The sequence below is a fragment of the Manis pentadactyla genome, chromosome 5 (genome assembly GCF_030020395.1).
Source record: "Manis pentadactyla isolate mManPen7 chromosome 5, mManPen7.hap1, whole genome shotgun sequence".
NCBI lineage: Eukaryota > Metazoa > Chordata > Mammalia > Pholidota > Manidae > Manis > Manis pentadactyla.
The window spans coordinates 7,203,188-7,225,430 of NC_080023.1; the positions used below are offsets into that span (position 1 = coordinate 7,203,188).

Consider the following 22,243-nt stretch of genomic DNA (forward strand, 5'->3'; position numbering starts at 1 on the left):
CTTGTTGTCCTCAGTTAGCTTGGGTTGGGGAGGTAAGGACTCATCGTGGGGTGTGGGCCAAGCGCTGCCTAAGAGGAAGGGATCTCTCCTGCCCCTGCAATTGTCTTTCTGTGGTGACGCTCTGTGCTCCCTGTCTACAAATGGCAGTGCGAAAGCAGAGGAGCATGCCTCATTGCTGCCTCGTGTTGAAGCTAGGGGTATACAAATGTTCATGACCACCCTCACCTCTGGAGAAATGCCCACCCATTCCAGAAGAATGCCAACACTCCGGGCTTTTGTTTCAGTCAGAGTGTACAGATCAGTCCAGCTAGTGGCTGGTAGGACTACCATCTCCCATTGTTGCTGGGTATTCTGTCTGAAAATGTATGTCGGGGAAGAGATCAACCCTGAGCGTGTGTCAGATCTCCGCCCTGTTGAAGGCTGGTCCACCGTGGTGCCTGTGAATCCACGTGCTACGCGATGGATGCTCTTTGGCCGCCGTGTGTTAGGGGCGCCTGCTGGAATGTGCACACAGGAAGTGCAGGTTGAGTGCAGGAAGGCTGCACACAGACACCCCTGAAGTTTGTTGATGCCTTTGGCACCACCAGCAATATTATTGTCCCAGCCGGAATGAGGACAGTGCTTGTGATGGGCAGCAGCTCTTTATGCTCTGGGCAGCCAGGGCCCTTTCTGGGGACATGGAGCAGAATTCTGTACATGTTCCAGCCACCGTGGTGTCACCCTGCTTGGGCTTCACTGTATCCTGTGAGGCAGTATCTTGAGCCTGGTGGGTTTTCTGAGTGCGATGGGTGCTCTGTTGTGCCTTTCCAGACTTAACCCTTTTCTTTTTGTGCTTATTGGCACTTTCCTGGGGTGCAGGTTTCCGTGGTCCTGGGGAATGGGTGCTGTGGGAGAAGACAGACAATCTTCAGACTGTTTCAGACAGACTTGCTTTGCTGGTGCATGGTGACCAGGGTCCCCTTCCGGGGGTCTCCCTGCTGACTGCTAAGCAAGTGTGAAGCACAGACCTCAGGGCTGTCTCTGAGCCAGAAGCACTACCACCATGTCTCGGCTTCTCTGCCACGGAAGTTGGATTTGAGGGTGGTTATCAGGAGTGAGTTGGACGTGAGCCCAGGGAGCCAGACAGTACCTGGAGGGGGTACAATTCTTTCTGCCTGGACAGGGTTATTCTGGAGAGTGTAATCTGCACCATGAAGATGCATTTCTGGATTTGAGATTGGCTCCTCGTTTCTATGCTTTCTCTACTTCCCCCAGATGTGGGACGGAGCACGGTTCCGCCTTTCCCAGCAGGGGCTGTTGTGGGTTGTCCTGTCTGCTGCTGATCCCATCAGTGCTGTCAGCTGGGTCAAAGGGGTTTTCTTTCTCTTTACTTTGCTCACTTTGCCTTGCATTTCAAAATGTCCAAGGACGGATGCTGTGAAGTGCAGGCTTACTCAGGCTGCTTCCCTGCCCTTCCCAGTCCCTTGTTTTTGGATTCCATCACTGGTGACTGGTCGCAGTGATATCTAGACCAGTTCATGGACTGAAGGGAAATTGGATTTTTCTTTAGCACAGACTTGTTGACTGAGGGGGAGAAAAAGGATAACTAAAATAAAACGAACATTTGTTTGGGGTCTTAGGATTGCAATTTGGAGAGTACTCCCTGAGTCAGGTAACAACCCAAATTGTCTCCTGTGAAAGCCAGGGATCTTCATTAGAAAACTGCAGAAGTATTAGGAAACGTACACAAGTTGTTTTCCAAAAATTACTACTGGAAGACGTAATTGCTGGTTTCCAGCAATACACTGCTTTTGAGTACATTAGTCAGTTATTAGAAAATATCTTTGCAGAGTGTCCAGGTTTTATCCAGAATGTGGATATAGCTGTCCTGTTTTTCAGTCAGATGCCTTTACCCAGGTCAGTGGCACAATGTAGTTCCTGTTTCAAATACAGCATGAAGGTTTAGTCCCAAATGGAGCCTCTCATGTTCAAAGGATTTACACAGGTTCACAGGCTGAAGGACGTCTTTGAGTCAAACTTAACTGTGAGGTATGACCACCCTACCCTCCCTCTCTGAAATCTCTGGCAGCAGAAGACGGGAATTCTGTTTGTCTATGCAAAGCAGGCAATGGCATGGGGGCTGCAGGGTGTCATCAGCTCATTTCCTGTCCCTCAAGTGGCCATGAACCTACATCCCTGGGAGTGGTTTCCTGAAAGGCTCCTTCTCGGGTGACTGATGCTCTGGTGCCTGACCCAGAAGTCTGTCACCCAGAGAAAATTATTTAAAGCTGACCACATTATTCAAAGATGGAAAATCACTGAAAGATAAGGGTGGTTCTGAGGCATCTCTGCAAAACACACAATCCTGATTATCACAACCAGAGAGGAGTTTATCGTATGCAATTCACTTCCCATTAGCTGTTCAGAGGGGACAGGGCTGGTCCTGTTTCTGACACTTAGCATCTAGGGACTGTGTGCCCAGGTGGAGCAGGTCTGTTTGGGACCACAGTAAGATCTCATTTGTGCTGGAGAAACCCGGGGCCCATCTGTTGGACCTCAGGGTTTTAACCCTTCATGTTCCTGGGATGTGCCGTCAGGCAGAGGTCTCCCTCTAGCTTAGAAAATAGTAGATGCTGCTGCTGGAGTTTTTCACTGCCAGCAAGCCAGAGCTGGATGTTTCAGGAAGCAAGTTTCCTCTCTTCCTGCCATTGAATAGTTACAGGAAGATTCAGCTCTACCTTGGCCACCTACACGGGGAGAGTTTGTGTGAGCGCTCAGCCGTTGGAAGGCTTTGTAACTGATCTGGGCACTCCGATCAGGAGTTCTTACAGGTAACTTCCCCGACGGGCCACAGAGCAGGAGCTTGTATTCTTGTAACACATCTGATGTGGCACCTGAGTTCCTCCTGAGTCAACTTGAATAAAAATGACTTACCTGCCTTATTTCAATTAGCTGTTATCACATAACCTTAGCATTGAACATAAGCAGAAGTGGAGTCTGACCTTCAGTTCCATCCCCTTCGAAGGGAAGTGGCCTCCCCTCCTCCACTATCCTTGAGGCCAAGAGTAAACTCCCTAGGAACGTTGGAGCAACAGCAGAGAAGTGTCCCTTGACTGTTGTTCATTTTCTGAGGTGTCCAGTGCCCTTGGCCATCCCTGCAAAGAGCTGCTTCCTGTTCCTGACTCGGAGCTATGCTTGATGGAGAGGGTGGTCCTGGGGGTGGAGTAGGTCGCTTGTAACATGGATCAGGGAAGCATACAATAGGCATCCGTCTTGGACTCTCTAAACCACCTACTCATTTTCATGTGTCCTGAGATGCAGGTGGTATGCGAAATCCACACAAGATGATCCGGAAGGCAGTTCGGTGTTCTGATAAAAAAAAAAAAAAGAACTATTGGGGAGAGGGTTTCGACTAGCCTATATTGGAAGTAGGGGTTGTCTTGCCTTGTTTCTTGCTAGAACTAAATTGTATCTCAAAATTTGTTATTTTTATAAAGATTCTAATCTGTCTTCTCTTTCAGTTCCTTTTCCTTCAGCTTCCAAAATTTCTAATGAGGTTGTCCCATCTTCCCACGTGAAACTCCCATGTTTGACTCAGAGACATTTCCCACCACGTTCTTTACATGCAGATCTCAGCAGAGCCTAACCCGAGGGTGTGGCCCGACGGACCCTGTGCTGATGCTCTAAGGGGGGCTCTTTCCAAAGTGATGTTGCTCTGACTTCTGTCCACACGTCTTGTGTGGAGGAGGCAGTGTGGGAAAATTTTTTATTATACATTAGCAAAAGGTAATTCCCTTGGCTCTGGTCTGCTTAGATTCAAGTCTACCCATGAAAGATGTTTAGAAGTGTCATTCTGTTGGGCACAGAGCTTTGTCCGGGCTCACATAGCTATGTTTGAAGCTATACTGATTGGTGCCACCTTCTATCGGAGGCACTGGGGCAGAGGGAGTACCTCAGATGCTGGCATCGTCTCCCCTGGGGAGGGTGTAGGGTTGCACACACTGACCTGTCTCAAAGTGGAGACTCAACAAGGTCCAGAGAACCGCACGTAGTCTACTGGCCATCCTGAGATGGGTAATCCCATGATGAATCCCAGACAGGGGCATCAGCCCCTCCAGGTGCCGGAGGACTCAGGCACATAGGGTCACTGGCATCGGAAATAGCAGGCCTCTAGGATAGATTTCTCAGATTCCCCACAGAAGGTGCTCCTGCTCCACTGAGATGGTCTAGTTGGTGCTTCTGATGACGGCCATTGCCAGGTTTTGTGCTGCTCTCTCCATTTCTTCCTTAGATGCAACGACTCTTGAACTGCTGGCTCATCAAAGTTGAGAGTTGAGACCAGTTTTTCAGGTAACCCAGTCTGGGTGTGAGGGCCTGCTGAGCCCATCTTTCGGTCCTCTGCAGCCCAGATGGACACACTTTGTCTCGGCCATCAAAGACTCTGCTTTGCGGCTGCAGCAGTTCCCTCAGCTGGGGCACATCCGAGTCTGTCTTCCTCAACTTGCTCTGTCTCCTGTGGCCTCGGAGGTCACCACCTTCTTATGTGCCACATCTTGTTCCAGCTGGTGTTTCTTAGCAGAATGTGCAGTTTTCCCCCATTGTCCCTGGCTGTATAAGGATGCTCTTAGCAGGGAACACTTGCTGCGGTGGCGAAATTCTAAAATGCCTCCAGGATCTCTGCCCCCCTGGTGTTCTGACCACAATCAAGCTGTCTTGTATGGTGTGGGTATGGAACTTGGCAGAAATAATTGCAGGTCAGTTGAATTCAAGATGTCAAAAGGGAGATTACCAGGGTGGGCCTGACTTACATGGTCAGTAGTCCTTTGAAGGGATCTTAGGTCTGTTCCAAGGGTAGAGACACCAGTGCCTGCAGAGTCTCGGCCTTCCTGGCTTTGATTCATGTGATGCAAGGAGAGGACCCTGCTGACCGCCAAGTGATCCTGGGAGTGGGTTCTTGCCTGCTTGAGCCTCCAGATGGAAACGGGGCCCAGCTGTTCCCTCTGGGTACTTCTTGGGAGACACTGAGGAGAGAAGCGAATTCAGCTATGCCCAGATCTGAGCTCCAGGAACCATGAGATAGTAAACAGGTATTATTTTAAGCCACTGAGTTAGTAGTTTCTTCTATAGCAATAGCAAACAACTTTGCTCCAGCATTGCTCTGCATGGCCTGCCCCGGAGTTTCCAGCCGATGAGGCTGGGTGGAGCTGCCCCGTGTCTGTGAGCTGGTACAGGGTCAGCCTGCCATAGTTCTTGAGCAAAGGACACTGTTTTGACCATGCTACCTACCTCCTCACAGGACCTCCTCATTCAGGATGTGAGCCACTTGAAACTATGTGATTCTTTACTAATATGTGATGCATATAAACATTGGAAAATTGGGCCTTTTTTCATCTTCCTTGAAGTGCAACAGAACTTTATCTCCTAGGTGGATACAAAAGCTGACTGATCTCCAAATGCATGTCTGTAATGTAAAGTTAAAAAAGAAGCAAAAAATGAAGACAATGCCTCCCCAAGGTCATAGGGAACCTGGTGCATGCCGGAGTCCAGCTCCAGAGGGGGGGTGAAGCCCGAAAGGCTGAGATGGAGTCTGTGCACGGAGAGACAGGACACAGTCAGATGGAGGTGGTCTCTCGACAAAGTGCTGATGACAGCTTTATTTATACCATTTTGCACAAGGATATGATTATATTTTATTCTGTTGATTAATTGGTATAGGCAGTTGATTAATAGGTATAGGCAAGCTTTTTTCTTCTTCTTTCTAATCTATTCATGGTTGGTCAAGTGTTAGGTGATTGTTTTCTGTTCCTTGACCGAAACTTTTCCTAGCAACATGGACTCTATCATGTTTTATGTTTCTATGCAACGCAGTTTCTAAGTAGTGCATGTGACTGCAGGAGTGTGCAGCATGTAGCAGTGACTACGGAGTCTATCAGCTCAGGGTGAAATACAGGTCACCTACTGTCACAGTTAGCTAGGATTCTTTCCCACAAAAATATTCTTAGAGGCTTTAATAAATTTATAATCAATCTAAAATCATAAACTCATATCTTCACTATATACCCCTTTATAGGGCACAGTAGGCAGCACACTAAATTTCCCCTTCTTATCTACATTTCTCTTTTGGGTGGATACCAAAATCTCCCTGACATATGCTACACAGGTCTCCATGACTCCACTACTGCAGGGACTAAACAAGTTCTTACATGGTGAACAGTGCAAGGGCATTCATATCATAGAAACTGTTTCTGTTTTAACTACAAATCTTAAACTATAAACAATCAAGTCAAGTATGATGTATGATTATTCATTTGATTTTTATACTTTTTATGTGAATCCCACATTTTCTCCTTTACGTTTCTAATAAAATGTTGATGTAGTAGGTAGATGCAAGATACAGATAGAAAGCATGATTTAGTGCTGTAAGAGGGCAAGTGTAGACGATCAGGTGTGTGCCTGTAGACTAGGTATTAATCCAAGCTGGACAAGGGCAACAAAACATCCACGGGTGCAGACAATTTCTCTCAACACTGGGGGGGGTGAGGTTCTAAGCCTCACCTCTGTTGGCCCCCATTTTCTCACCTGATGGCCCCCCTGCGACTGTGCCTGTCTTAGGTTGTTCCTCCCTTGAGGAATCTTACCCGTCTCTGGCTAATCAGCCATCTTCCGGGGCCATACAGGGAAATGTAAAGTTGGCAAGTGAGAGAGAAGCCATATTGTTTGAAAAGGTTAGCTTTTTACTTCTTTGCATATTTATGCCCTGTGGCTTCCAGGCCCAGCACTTGTCTTGAGGTATCTTTACTTCTTGGAAAATTATGGTATTTGGTAATTTCACATAGAAGGCATGAATTTTAGTAAAGGGCTTTAATTAGGAAGGAAGAAGAAAAACTATAGAAATAGCAGAGGGAAGAAAACATGAGAAGATTAAGTGTCAGACAGAGTTATTCCATTCAGTATTCCCCTATAACTCTATTTCTCTAATTTTCCTATAAAACTCTTCATCACTAATCTCACTAGCATTGCAAACAAGGGGGGCATTCCCACTTAGGTGGAGATGGGGTGGTCAATGTCTGACTAGCTACCTGCAGGTTTTGGTATTCTCTGCCGAGATCGCCGTCTGGCCCCTGCGTGTTCCATTCTTCAGGAGCGCTGGCCTGAAAAGCTTCTGGGAAGTTTGTTCTCCTCCTTTCCATGCTTCTTATCAAAGGTTAGCTTAGTCTTTGGCAAAAAATGCAAGCAAAAAGCAAAGCCAATAGTACAATGGAGAATAACAAAATCAAGGTAGGCAATAGGGGGAGCCAGCTGCGAAGGCCCCTGCTTTGTGGGGGGTCTCCTCCTGCCTGAGCTTCGCTACACAGCTTGAGTAGCATGGCTCCCGGCAGATGTAACTTTTTTCATGTAGAGAATCTCTTCCATCACTTTAAGGGATGTGTACCTATCAAAAGATATTGAATATGAATTGTCTTATAGTTGTAGTTACTCTCAATAGAAATAGTTCCTTGTTTAACCTTATTTTGTGTCAGGGGGGAAGGTTTATCTTACCTATTTTTACACTGGAAGGGGCTAATTCTGTATAAAATACCTTAAATCTTATCTGCCAACTTCTTCCCACATGCTTTCCAGGGGAGATGCCTGGTGGGGTCCTCAGAGTTCTACCTGCAGAGTCTTTCACGGGCTTGGGGCAGGCAGGAGGGTGCTGGGGGAGCAGTGGGCCAGTGGGCAGCCGGGGGCACTCCTGGCTTCCTCAGGGAGAGCCCTGAGGGAAGGATCAACTTTCCCCTTAGGACCCTGATGCCACTGTGTGGCCAAGACCAATTCATTCTTGTCCCTGGAAACCCTCCAGAGGTCCTCCAGGTAGAGAAAGCAAGCGGCACACAGCCAGAGCTCTCCCAGCCGAAGCCTCAGGCAGAGTTGTAGCTGGGTGCGTGCACATACGGACACCTTTCCTCCTGGCTTACCTGGAATGATCCTCGCAGTATCTCAGGTCCACTTCTCGGGGGGCTTCGATTCCATGAGGTTTCTCCTCTGCCTGTATACTTGCTGCCAAAGTTAGGATTTCATTTTTAAACTATATGGATGTTTTATCCACTTTTTACAGGTGTGATATATAACAAAAAATTCATGTAAAATGCCTGTCTCAAAATGGGCATTCTAATCCTGTCTTAGCCCCAAGCACATGCATATGAAAGGAAATATCCACATTAGGGAGTCCAGATAAGCCCTGGTGTATGGGATTCTGTGCCACCAGGTCATCGAGTCCCACTGCAAATGGTTTCTATAGTCCTTGGAAAGCTAATGAGCTGGCCCAGGGCTCAGTAAAGAGCCTTTTCTATGGGAAGGAGTATGGGATGTGGCTAAAACGAGCTAAGGATTGGGAATGCATAATCCTTGGGATTTTTTTCCTGCTGTTTTTCCAGTTTACTGTGTCTGCTGGGTCCTCTGAGAGATTAAAGGAGCAAGAAAGTTATTGGAGGGCATGGGAACAGGGAGGAGGCAGAGGAGAGGCATCAGACTGTGCTTGAAAGTCTGACCAGGACAGTCTAGGCGAGTCACGGGGTGCCCTCGAGACAAAGGCAGCCATCAGAGGACTCAGCGTCTGGGATCAGTATCGCTTCCTCGCTCAGTCATCGGCTGTGGCAGCCGGGCCTCGTGGCGGCAGATCCCCCAGGATAGCAGCTCCTGCATTCCCTTGACTGTGGCGGATCCAAGAGACCTGTGGTCCCAAGGAGCTACTCCTCGGCCCCATACCTCCAGCCGCCACATAAGTGTGGGAGCATCCCCTCTCTGGTTCCCACGGCTGTCTCTCATTCCGGGGAAATGTAGAAAAGGGAGGTTGCTGGGATCCAGGGCAGGCAGGCTTTGTTGCTACAGCTGCAGCCTGGGCTGCAACTATCCTTCTTTCTTTGCTGTGTCCATCCTGAATTCTGTCACCCTGGTTGGCACCTCCACAGGGCTCCGTTCCACCTGCTGTGGCGTGTCTCAGATCTTTAACTCTAGCTAATCATCGTGCAGTTTGTGGCTGCTGTACCTGTCTGGCCAGTTACAAGGGAACAAGGAAATATTAGAAGGTGTTCAAGTGAATCACCTGGGTTCCATGATTACTCAGGATTTCTCCTGGCTTAGCATTTTCTATACAATTAAAAACTATCTGCATTTAGTTTTCTGTGAATTGTGTGGTCATAATCTTACTGATTTGTAGATGTTATTTATATACTAACTAAAAGTCTTAGGGGTTGCAAGTATTTTCCTCAGCTTGTTTCTTTGTTTTTAGTTTAGTACAGATTTTCTTTTCTTTTTCTGTTTAAAGACTGGCAAATTCCGTGACTTGAAAATGTGTGGCTTTTGGATTGCCTCTCCTAATTAAAAAATCTTTCCCCACTCAGAGTTTAAAAATTTTTATTTTTTCTTAGTACTCATATGCTTTTTGTTTCTTCTGGTTAAAATCTGTTATAATTCTGGAAATGAGGCATAAAAAGTGAAATGGGGTTCTATTTATAATCTTTCACATAGCTGCTTTGTTTTGGCATTGATTGTTGGGTGATTTGATCTTGTGTGTGTGTGTACAATATAAAGTTAGGCCATAAGTATAAACATGTCTTCAAGGAATTCTAAAAATTTTGTTTTTTAAAATTCGATTCGAATTTGGACAATGACTGCTTTCTTAATATTTATATTAGAATGAGTTAATAAAATATGTTTTCTTTAAATAATGAGAAGCCTGTTTTTGATTCTTGTGTTTAAAAGATTTGTGAAACATATTTTCAAATCTTGGTCTACACAAGTGTAGAACCACGAAGATTTTACAAAAGATGCAAAATCAGAAAAATGCATAAATTTTTAAGTCATAATTTTATCAATTTAAAGGATTGCTCTCACCCTGTGATTATAGATGTTCTATATTTTTGGCATTAGCAGTATTTCATGAAAGAATTTTATTAGTAAATGGCAGGTTTTGTTCGCCTGTGTGTGGGGGCATAGACAGAAGTACCCATGTCCTTACTTAGCAAAATGACGAGTTATAAAACTTTATTTAAAAATGTTCAGATTGCTTCATAAAACTCGGAAGTCTAGATCCATCAATTTAGAGGGTTTCCTTCTAGTACTTCTGCCCATGTTAAACTTTGGAGGACAGGTTCCAAAAACATACTTTCTCTTATGTTTTAAAAATCAACTGAATTCAACTGAAGCAGAAGGTACTTCTATATTCCCCATATTCATGAGTTTTTGTCTCTAGTATGCTCTCTGGCACGTGGTGGTGCCTCATGTCTGAAGGAGCTGCAGCAGTGGTTGCCCTTGTAGGTTGTTCTAGTTATCTGTTGCCATGTAACAAATGACAGGAAAGTGTGTATCCTTCACCACTTTGTCAGGGTTCCGGAAGGGCTCAGCTGGGCATCTTACCCGTGTGCGGTGTGGCACCAGCTACAATGGTTCCAAAGGGGGTTAGAGGATCAGCCCACTGTCAGGGACAGCAGGCTGACGCTGCGTGTCAACTGGGGTGCAGTGGGGCTCCCTAAAGGCCTATGTCCTCTCCGATTTGGACCCTCCCGTGGGGATGGGTGGGCTTTCTCACATCTTGGCAGCTGCGTTCCAAGAGGCCTGGGCAAAGCTGCAAGGCTGCCGATGGATCTAACCTTCCGAGGTCCAAGGAAGTTCTTCTACCCCTTCTGTTGGTCAAGCGAGTCACTGAGGCCGGCCCAGACGCAAGAAGAGGGTGTTTTAGTCAGCCCGGCTACTCTAACAAGGTGACGTAGACTTGGGGGCTTAAGTAGGCACTTATTTTTCACTGTTCTGGAGGCTGGGATGTGCAGGATCAAGGTGTCAGCAGATTTGGTTCCTGGTGAGGTTGAGGCCCTCTTCCTGGTTGCATCTGGCTGCCTTCTCACCATCTCGCATGGCAGAAAGAGTGCGCTCTGCTCTCCTTGCCTTATAAAGATATTATTCACATTGTTGGCGGAACCTCACCTATGACCTTATATAAACTTAATTACCACCCAAAGGCCCCATCTCCAAATACCACCTTACTGGGAGTTAGGGCTTCACATATGAATTGGGGGGACACAAATATCTAGTCTTAGGGGAATTGGCTACTTTTTTCCCCTTGAGATTTAGAGTGTAAAATTGTGTGGCCATGTGTAATTTATTACATGTGTTTTCAATCCAGTATGGAATTTTGTGTGGTTGCCAAAATGAAGGAAATCCTGTGGGTAAAACATGTTCTCTGGTACTGAGTGTGAGCCATCCGAAGGTTTGACTGTGGACATCCAATACCTAAGCCTTCTGGCTAGTATGCATTCTTAAATATGCACTAATGGTTATATGGTCTTCCTACGGCCACTGCCCATGACCAGAATGGCATTTGAAATGCTTGATCATTTCAATACTCTGGCCGGAAAACTTGCTCTCATAGTGTTTCTCTCCAGTATGATTTCTACAATGTTAAGCAATACAGAAGCAGACCTAAGAAGATGTCCTAAGTGTTTAGGATTGTCAACAGATGAATGCCTAACATACAGTTTTTTAAGCATGTATTTGCCACATTCCTTAATCATACATTCAACAAGATTCCCACCCTCACGGAATTCCACGCTCACTGGGAGAGGTCAGTCAGAACAAGTGCCTCTTGCTTCTGCCATCTGTTGCCCTAATCAGGGCCCTTATTGGGGACCATGCCTCAGTAAAAGCAAAGATGCTCAAGAAACTGCTGTCTCATTCTCCTTAGTTCTCAAGGGTCTTCAGTGCCAAGCTTCCATGTGTGAGGGCAGATGGCAGGGTCAAGAAATTGCTCAGTGTAAGTTTACCAGGACTCAAGGCAAGGATTCCTGATGGCCCGGAGGAAATTCATTGTGCCAACCATGAGAATGTACCTCCCAGATGCTTGATTGCTGAAGGTGATCTCGACCAGGGCCAGTCTGTGGGCACTGAGGTCCATCACTATCTCTGTTGAGAACACTCTTCCCAGGGGCTATTCCTGGCCAATCATCGAGCCCCTGGGATTCTGAGGTACACCCACTCCTGGGAATGGCAGAAGTCCTCTGATCTGCCACCATGGTGAGAAATTCCCTAATGGCCTTAAGATCTTCTTAGACCTACACTACTGTGGCAACCCTGAGAATGCATCTCACTGACTTCCGACTACAGGAAGTGTCAATGACTAAGGGCCCCAGCTACCAAACTCTGAAGTCCATCAGAACATTCATCCTGAAATATATACTTTGCAGAGAATGCACTGGGCTGAGCCTGGTAGAACTATCAGTACAGGCCTGTTTGGGATATGGGGAGTCCTCTGACAGCCAATTGTTGGCTCAAGGACTCCCCACCAGCCTTGCTGAAGCTTCCATAGACTGCACACTGTCCAGGACCTCCACTCAACCTTCCTTCCTTTTCTTCTTCAGCTGGGGTCAGGCCTATCATGGTCTGAAGGCTCTCCTAGTCAGTTCAACTCCCCTCCCATCTGTTTTCTCCCACATAAGTACTAACCCTAAGCAGATTCATACATGTCTAACTCCATATTGGCTTTGGTTCCTCAAAGGCCCTGGACAAATATGACTCCAGTCTAAGATGCTTCCATTCAAATTTCTTTCCCTCTCCACTCGGATGTCACTGTGAGAAGGGAGGGAGGTCTGTAGCAGAAAATAGTTAATAGCTAAAAACTTTTTTGGTGGTAATCTGAAAATATGTCTGATGGAGGGGAATGTTTTGATTGCGTGATGCAGGCATTTGAAAGACATGGAACAAGGCTGAAAGGACAGGGGAGCGGGCTGGCTCTTGCTCAGGTGCTTAGATGCTCCAGGCAGACTGTGAGATCCTGAATGGAACTGAGGAGCTGAGTGAGAGCCAGAGGGCCTGCGTGGTAGTTTACAAAGAAGTCCTTCCTTCCTCTACAGAAAGGCAGACACAGGCTGAAGGCCAGTTGTGAGATGTGTAGGACCTCTGTTGAGGGAGAGGTCAGTGGTTTGGAAAGATGTAGCATGGAGCTATGGCCAGCCTCAGTGGGAGAACCACAGTGCAGGCCCCTGGGATTCTGGAACAAGGACCTGCTGTCTATACCAGGAAATTATACACCCCTTCAGAAACAGCTCGAGGTATGTTACTGGTTCCTGGTAGACATGAAGCACTTGTCCGTTGGACAACAAGTGAGCATGCCTGGAACTAAGGGCTCTATCACAGCTTCAAGCCACAAGTCAGCCAAGCCTAGAGGCAATCCATTTGGCAACACCCAGACTCCCATTATACCCAACACTTCTGTACCACATCCAGTCCCCCACGTTGTACCTATTACCCTATAGCGGTCTTGTAGGACTAGTTGAAAGAAGAAAAGGCACGTAAGCCTTATGGATATGTCACCTCTTGGTGGTCTTGGGCTGGAGATAATTATTGGCAGCACATGTTAGCAAGTCCTGAAATTATTTCCATGGGTAATTATTTCTTCCCAGATTCTGGGCATTCATACATATACAGCCTGGGATAGGTTTTTAGGAGCTGCAGGAATTATTTTTACTCTTCTTTCACTGCACTTTGTATTAATGGCCAATTGCCTGAGCCTTTCACTGTCTTAATTATAGGAATTGTGGAATGAGTTAGCTCTTGTGTGTGGATTGGGAAACTCTGAATTATCATTGCTCCACACCTTTCAGGTGACTTAGCTGCCTCCCAAACCACTATTTTTCCTTCTTTCTGCTCTTCATCCCAATCGGCTATGCCGAAAACCATGGAAGTGGGATCCGTATGAGTAACTCCATTCCAGAATCTTCTCCTGAGGTTTTGCTTTCTATGGCACACTGAATCCAAACACCCTAGCCTGAGTTCCCCATGACAGCAAAGGCTGAGAAAAGAGCATGTGTGCCAGTAACTATTGAGAGGTGATCCCAGGGAGCAGGGGCTAGGGGCTGGGGACAGAGAGATGTAAAGGGGAGAGTGCCTGCTGGGATGTGAACAAGAAACCGCCGCTGTGGACTCGTGGTGCCCAGGGTATCTCTGGGAAAAAGTGATCATCAAGGGAACAGATGTCTGACGGATTCTATGGAGAGTTTAATTCTGAAGCTCTCAGGGGAAGTTTAGGTTCTGGCTGAAGCCTTGATTCACAGGTTGCTGTGAATTCTCAACTTCTTTACTTAGGCAACAAAGGGAATTGGGCTGTTGGCTAGGACACAGTGACCCAGAGTTGTGCCCCACAAAATGGGCCACAATTCTCAGGTGCTGAAGAAACAAAGCTGTGTCTCCATGGCAACATGTAGGTTTGTGATGCTATGTTCAACCCCTGGATACCCTGGAGGGAAATCCTAACTCAACTACCCGAGAAGTTCTGTTCTCAGACTGAGGTTTCTGTTGATTCATATGCTTTTGGGTATTTTGAGGCTATATTAATTGTATTAATGTGGCCACAGGTCTGTCTGTATTTCTGATTGAAGAATAAATCTGAGGGGAGAGATGGGGAAGAATGGATATTTTCTAAAAACTTAATTAGTAGACTTTAATTTTTAGAGCAGTTCCAGGTTTACAGAAAGATCGAGCAGAAAATTGTTACATGCCCTCTCCCACGCAATTTCTCATTAACATCTTGTATTAATGTGGTGCATTTGTTAAAATTGAACTGATATTGGTACATTAACTAAAACCCATACTTTAGGGCTCACTCTGTGCAGTTCTGTGGGTTTTGACAGTTGTGTAATGTTGCGAATTCACCGTTACTACAAGGGAAGAAACAAATTTTTTCTCTACCCATTTAGGTTCTCCAGCTGGGACCTGCCGATGAGACTGACCAGCACCAGACTAATGAAATGAAAACAAGTTTATTAGCATGGGCATCGCATGTGCTCAGAGTACCCAAAGATGCATAGCTCAGGTATGTCTAGAACCCGGGTTTATACATCATCTTGGGAACAAAGGAAAAGGGGTTTGGTCTTCTGGGTAGAGAGCTAAGTTACGGGACCATGACCAGGAAAAGTATGGTAAACAAGGGTTTTTTAGTAAGGTTTGTTATGCAGATTTAGGTCCCGCCTTCTCCATTGATAAACTGAAGTCTCTTGGAAGTCTTCCAGGAGAGGAGGACATCTCTGCAAACGGATATTTCCTTTATAAATATATGTTTCCTTTGTGCCCTGTTTGTAGAGCTTTCCAGAATCTAGTTCTCTATGACCTTTAGCTCAAAATAATCTATACACCAAGGAAGCATACTTTGGGGTGGCATGTTCTGGTATTCCTCAACAGTGTCACACAGGATAGTTCCCTAAACTCCCCTCTTCTACCTGTTGATCCATCTCTCCCTACCCCCGGCCCTTGACAACTGCTGATCTTTTTATGTCTCTGTAGATTTTCCTTGTCCAGAATGTCATACAGTTAGAGTCATACTGTGTGTGGCCTTTTCAGAACTGGTCTCCCACTCAGCATATGTGTTTACAGCTCCTCCATGTCTTTCGGTGGCTTATAGCTTCACTTCTTTTTATTGATGATAATATTCATTATTTGGATGTACCACAGTTTGTTTATCCACTCACCTTTTAAAGGATAAGAGATACTACTTTCTAGTTTTCATTGGGAAGTGTTTAACAAAGATTTGAACTTCAATGACAAAAATTCAACTCAGTAAATTTTAAGATCAGATTGGCTTTATTCAGCAGTTACTGAATCAGACAGCATCCCACCTAGCCATAGAAAGGAGCTCTGTCAAGGCATGGAAAAGGGTTTTTAATGGCAGAAAGGAGACAGAAAAAGGGCATTATTAGCAAAGGATGCATTGTTTCAGGCAAAGTTGTCCTCCACAAGGGCTTCGGAAGGGCGTGTCTGGCAGATGACCTCGCAAGTGCTGACCAGGTAATTCCAGGTTAAAGGTCCTATTTCTGAGGCTGTTGAGACTACAGTTAGTTTAGGTATTAAGTCTTGGTTTGCCGATACGAGGTTTAACACAAATGACTCCGTTTTAGGCCAGCTGTCTCCTTTTTAACAGAAGCTGTTTTAACCATTTGTGGACAAAGTAAGATGTCCAACAGGATTGTCAGGGAAAATTCATCTTGTTTGGGGTATCTGGTGGGCCCAGATAGCATTGCTCTGACCCCCCTCAAGGCCGGACTTACTGCCCCAGGTGCCGGAAGGGCTTCTTTAGGGTTTCCCTCCACTGGCGAAAGTCATCTTGCTGCAAGCAAGCCACTTGGTGGCAAGCAAGCCAGGCCTTGTCCTTCCCGGGGAGCCCACGTCCAGTGACTGAACTAGTGATATAAAGCCCAGGCACTCTGTCCAACCCTGATGGCTGAGACCTTGTCAGGTCTGCATGAGTGGATTATTCCTCTGTCCAGTCTGCTTCCTCCCATCCTTCCATAGGTGTTGGACCCTCAGAAATATCCCACAGGCCACATCTTTACTACATTGCTTGACTGCCTTGTTTCCATGGCACGTTTATTATTTTGACTTGGCAGTGCAGTGGGGTTTGTCCTGGTTCATGCGTCCAGTGTCCACTAGAGGTAGGCTTTAGACATCCCTCTGACGATGTCTTTTCTGATGGTGTCGTGGAAGGCCTGCCCTGTGATGCTCCTTGACCCTGTGCTGACCCTGTTTGCTGTCTAGTTCAGAGAATGTTGGATGTGGACTGCTTGGAATTTGAGGATTTAAATTTTGGATGGAACCTGATTTTCAGAGGAAATGTGGTAAACTTTAGAAGTAAATATGAATTCCTGGCTTTATCTTCTCTTGAATGTGTTGCATTGGGCTGTAAGTGCACCAGGGACTGGGTGGGACGTTCCTATGCTCTAGACCCATAGACCTCTAAAGTAACACGGTGCCTGAGAATGAGACCTCACCTTATACCCTGCCCCTGACGCTGGAGGAAACTGAGTCTTACGGGCCCAACCTGCATACCTTTGTGCAGGTTGTACTTTCTACAAAGACGTCGTCTGTTGGCGAGGAGGGTAAAATCCAGCCCACATGGGACCAAGACTCTCAGGCTCCTCTGAGCTCTCATCCTGAAGCCCATTTCTCAACCTGCTTAAGAGTCTTAGCAAATAACGTGAGGCTACTGAGACTGTAAGTCACCCCCCAATGTTGATATCAAGCTCCTCGTGCCCCACCTTTGACGTCTGAGTCCATGGCCAGCCTTGAACAAGAATCCCTGTTGTCTCCTCTTAGTGATTATCCATCTACTGGCCTCCTCATTCTGCTAGTTGGCTATAAATCCGCAGCCATTTTTTCAGAATTGAACTCAATCTCTTGACGTTTGCTGCAAGGGTCTGGACCCCAGTCTTACTTAACATTTTAGCCAGTGTCAGATTAATTTTTTTTTTAACATATTCTATTCTCTAAACTCTGGGCCCTCTTAGAGATGCTTTTGCCCAAAGGAAGAGGCACCTTTTTTCTTTTTCTGAGTGGACACACACTGTAAGCTCACCAAGCTGTAGGTCTACCTAACAGGGTGCACTTTGCTGACTCCTGTGAGGACCCAGGATGGGGGAGAGTGACCCTGAAGCGTGCCCTGAGAACTGGGACTATGCCCCTAGTGTGCCAGGCTGCAAGCCGAAGGTTTCATGCCTTCTAGTGACCCCTTGGGCATTTCCAAACTAAGTTCATGTTGGAGGAGAAAATTCAAAGCCCATCTTTGGAAGTGGATCCCTTTTAAAACAATTGAAAGCCCCCTCCTTGTTCTGGTTGGGGGAGCTGTGTGGACGTAGGTCTCACCTGTTACTTGCCTGAGCAAGCCCAGGTGTGCCCTAAAACACCGGTCTCTCCTCCTGCACCTGTGTCTCAGACTGAAGTTCCCCTGTTAATCCCATCTACTCCTCCATAAGACCCAAGAGGCTCCTTAAGTATGACAAAGCCTGGATGGCAGGTGGCAGCTGAGAGCCCAGAGATCCGGCTTCTTCTGTGAATCATTAGGAGTACCCTCAGGAGAAGCGTGTAAGGCAGAGAGGGAAACGGGAAGCCAAGCAAGGATGGTGTTCTGGGTAGTTTTACATCATCCTGATGTTCATGGGATGGAGGGCACTGCAGCATCTCTCCTGCCCTGAAGCAAGGGAGCAGAGCTTTGGCATAGACACAGTGCCAGGTGTTGATTAGGGCTGCCTTGGGGGTGGAGGTGTAGTCTCACCTTTGACAGAGCATCAGAAAATAGTCACCAGTGACTTCAGCCAGAAGTGGTGGTAAGGTTGGAGAGGTTGGAACTCAAAAGAATTTTGAGGTGCTGCCATAATCAAAGAAGCCTATGGAGAGATCTGAGGAGCTGTAGCTCACGGAAGAGTTTGTAAAACCATCAGATCTAGTACTACACCTTTCAATATTCATAGCCTCTCCTTCCTACTCTGCATTCCATATCCTGCATGAGATCTTTTAACTGGCAAACTCTAACCTCAGGTGTGTGCATTGTCTCTCGCTGTAGAACAAGTTATCATAGTCTTAGCAGCTTAAAACAATGTATTTATCAACTCACACTTTCTGTGAATTGGGAGTACTGGTGTAACTTAGCTGGGTCCTCTGCTTTGGAATTTCACAAAGCTGCAGTCAGGGGTTGGCAGGGGCCTCATCTCAGTGCTTGAGTGGAGAAGGATCCATTTCAAGCTCATGTGCATGATAGAGTTCATTTCCTTGTGGCCTATTGGACTGAGGGCCTCAGTTTCTTGCTGTTGGCCAGCGGATCTGTAGTTTGCCTTCAGCCTTCCCTGTAGAGCAGCTCACAACACAGCTGCTTGCATCATCAAAGCCTTTCTTTGGTGGGAGAGTATTTTGCAAGAAGGTTACAGTTTTAAGGACATCCTATCACCTTTGCTGTGTTCCATAGAGGCAAATTACAGGTCCTATTTACATTCAAGGGGATCAGCTTTAACAGGGTGTGAATACTAGAGGGAAGGTATACTTGGGGGTTATCTTAGAGTCTGTCTGCCACATAGGGAGATTTAGGAAAATGTAGTTCCGAGAAGATCTTTGCACTGCAGAGTAGAAGCCATGTGTGTAGCAGTGCAAAGGTGACAACTAACATCCATGCAAGTACAGCATAACGTCCTGTGGGATGTCGAGTGTGGATACAGTGAAGGTTCCTGTGGCCAGGATTCTCACCTGGCCCTGATGGCTAGCTCACTACACACGTGTGGGCAATACACTGTTATTGACTCTATAAAAAGAGCTCTGCCCAGTGCTCTGGGCGACATGGTAGCACAACTGCAAGGCTGCAGGAGAGCAGAGATGAGACTGGAGTGGTGGCAGCACCGAGGACAGAGACTGAGACAGCTGCGGGGGGTGGGGGGTGGGGGGTGGTGCAGAGACCAGCTTGCTGCCTGCAGACTTGCTCTGAGTGGATGGATTCTAGTGACTGACCTGCCACCATGGGAATGAAGTTGGGTATAAACCCTTTCACCCAAAGAACGTTCTACTGTCATTTCTTTGGCCACACTGAATCCATAATAAACTTGCCTGGGGCTGAAACCCATTAGCAAGACATCAAGCAATCCTGGTCTCTGCACAATTGTAATTGAAAACAGAAGTGTTAATGGAAATCTGGGTAAGGTAATAAATACTTGCTCTTTAGTTTTTCTGCTGATGGGGATTGAAAAAATATCACAATTACCAGTTGCCAAAAGTAGTCATTGAGTCCTTGGCTGTGGTAATCAACCATCATTAGGCATTATCCGTGTGATTTTTTTTTTTCCAAAGAAAATGCAGGTGAATTTGAAAGGGGTATGTGATGGGGACTAAAACCTCTGAATCAAATACGCAGTTGGGGCACGAATCTTTGCACTTACTCTTGGGGTAAAACACTGCTTCTGACTTGGCTTGGAAGATGGAGTTTCAAAGGCTTACACTTCGTCGTTCCTACAATGATGGCTTACTCTACAAATTATGTAAACAAAAGTTTGTAACAATTTATAAGAATATCCATCTTAATTATCCATTTGGGACTGTATAAAGCAGCTACATGGGGGCTTTGCATTCCAACTGAAATCTCTGTGAGAAAGATTTCTGCCATAACTCATGTTTTTCTACTGCTCCTCAGAAACCCATCTTAACCTGGGAACTGTAATGGTATTTAGGATCCCTGGGTATAATTGCCAATTCAGAACCTTTGTCCAACAGTCCTCAAAAGTCTGCATACTCCCTTTCCTTGGTGTTCAGTATTCTGGAAAGGAACCTATCACAAGGAAGATACTGCCACTCAATATTTGAAATAAAAGGCTGAATTTATTGCTTGCTAAACAAGGAGGAGCTATACTGGTAAGGCATACTGTCTCCATGAACAAGTGGAGAGCTCATCTTGCATAGGGGTTGAAAAGAGTTCGGTGCTTGGCAGACAGACTTTGAGAAGCACGGGACTATCATCAATTGGCTGGCTTACGCAAGCGTAGTTCCTAAGGCAAAATTGTCATCGACCAATTGGATTAGGCTTAAAACCAGTTCTTGTAGTTACTGTTGCTGTGGCCAACAAATAATAAAACCTAGGAGGATAAAAAATATTGCTCATTAGGTTGAAGGTGTGTTTGGGGAAGGATTTGGAGAATGTTCATTGGATATATTTACTGTGGCTTTGAAGGGTCCCTTTGGGTGTTTCTAGCTGGAAATTACGTCGGAATCATGATTACCCGCGCAGTCATCCATGCACCAGCCATCCTTTCACCAGCTGTTGCATCAGCACGGCTCTGCACGTCAGCTGTCACCTGATCACCCCTAGGTTCACCTGGGAAGAAAGCTATTGCCACAGAGCCTTGTGGGGCCAGGATCTCTTGTTTCTCATAGTGATTATACTTCTTTGCCTCTGACGGTCACATGCTACCTGCCTCTACCAGCGTTGCATGCTATCATCTTCATAGACGTTCAGGAAACCAGTTTCTTTGTGGCACATCCTTCAGAGGACAGTCACCACAAGTTGCTCGGTGGTGTCAATGGCCCCATCAGTCAGTGTATTCCTTATTGCTTTCGTGAGGGAGTTTTCTCTGGGCCCTCCTGGAACATATCTGGTATCCTCTGCTTTCATATGAAAAATGTATTCTAAAATTTCTGTGTGTCTGAGCCTTTTGACCAGTTAATCTTTCACCAGGGCAGTTTTGGCACCTCCCGCTTATTTGATTTTAGGCAACAGTGATAGACATAGAGATCTATTGCCTGGACACCACCAAGGAAGGACTTGTCCCAGATGCCAGGACTGCTGTCAGCAGGTGGTCTTTACTGGTCAGCCCCACTAGGGCTCTTTTTAGCTGCAGACAATGTTGGCATAGTCCATGCCAGTCACACTGAATAAAGGGGTCTAGTAGTCAGGGGCGTGCCAGAATATCTCAACTGTGACAATCTGTGTCCTCCGAGAAGCAGACATCAAAATGCGATTATGTGTGCCAGGTATTTATTGGGAAAAATGAGGGGAGGATGAAGTAGGGGTAGGTGAGGAGCACCTTCAGTCCTCAGTATAGCTGTGACACTCATGAAAAGAGAAAGGGAAAGGAGGGTTGGGTGGGGGGGCCTCAGGCTGCAGGCAGGCCCTCGGGGAATCCCCGAGCAAAGGTTTCCGCTGGCGGAATTGCTGGCTGGGAACCACAGCCTCGGCATGAACGTGGTGCTGGCAGACCCAGGTGGGCAGTATCTGGGCTTTCAGTCGTGTGTTTCTTGTAGCAGGTCCTCTTGAAGGAGATCTGAATGGCATACTTTCATGGCCACCATACCATTTATAATGAGTTATTGCATTTTCACATCCCCCCACAAAGAAATACAGTGGCTGGTCAACCTCTCTGGCTCTGGAGAGAGTCTATTACACCCTTGTGAGTACTCCCCAGTACGTGTTGGGTGATGAGAAAGGATGCCAGCTTAGAGTTGAACCCAGAGCAGAAATGGGCTCTGTAGCAGATCCAGGCAAGGAGCCATACTCTGCCTCTTAGGCTATGGATACTTTGGTTCACTTAGTCATCTACTTATGAAGAAGTGGTCTGAGGTTAGAACATGTATGGATTCCCAGGCAGTGGCAGATAGGCTGGCCATCTGGACAGAGGCCTAAAAAGAGAAAGACTGGAAAAATCAAGGACAAGCAGGTCTGAGGCGGTGGTATATCAATGGGTGTAAAGTGGTGTAACCACCATGTTAATACTCCACAGAAGGTACCATTACTAAATAATGAAGGAGACAAAGTGATTCAGCAAGTGAACCTCCAGCAGCCCATGGGTGGCACTGGCCACACCAGTGCAGCAAGATGAGCTCATGACCAAAGTGGAATCTTTGGATGGACCCAACAACACGGCCTTTTGTTCCACAAGGCAGAGCAGCAAATGCCACTGAACGTCCAACCTGCCAGCAATGGAGATGGATGCTGATGCCC

General features: G+C 46.4%; 1 long non-coding RNA gene across 1 annotated transcript; it reads right to left on the bottom strand.

Moving 5' to 3' along the window:
• Window positions 1–6,766: 6,766 nt before the first annotated feature.
• Window positions 6,767–8,914, bottom strand: LOC130683929 (uncharacterized). The gene is made up of 3 exons (XR_008998062.1): window positions 8,725–8,914; window positions 7,935–8,016; window positions 6,767–7,411 (listed from the first exon to the last, which is right to left on the bottom strand). It is a non-coding gene; the product is annotated as an uncharacterized LOC130683929 (long non-coding RNA).
• Between the last annotated feature and the right edge of the window lie 13,329 nt (window positions 8,915–22,243).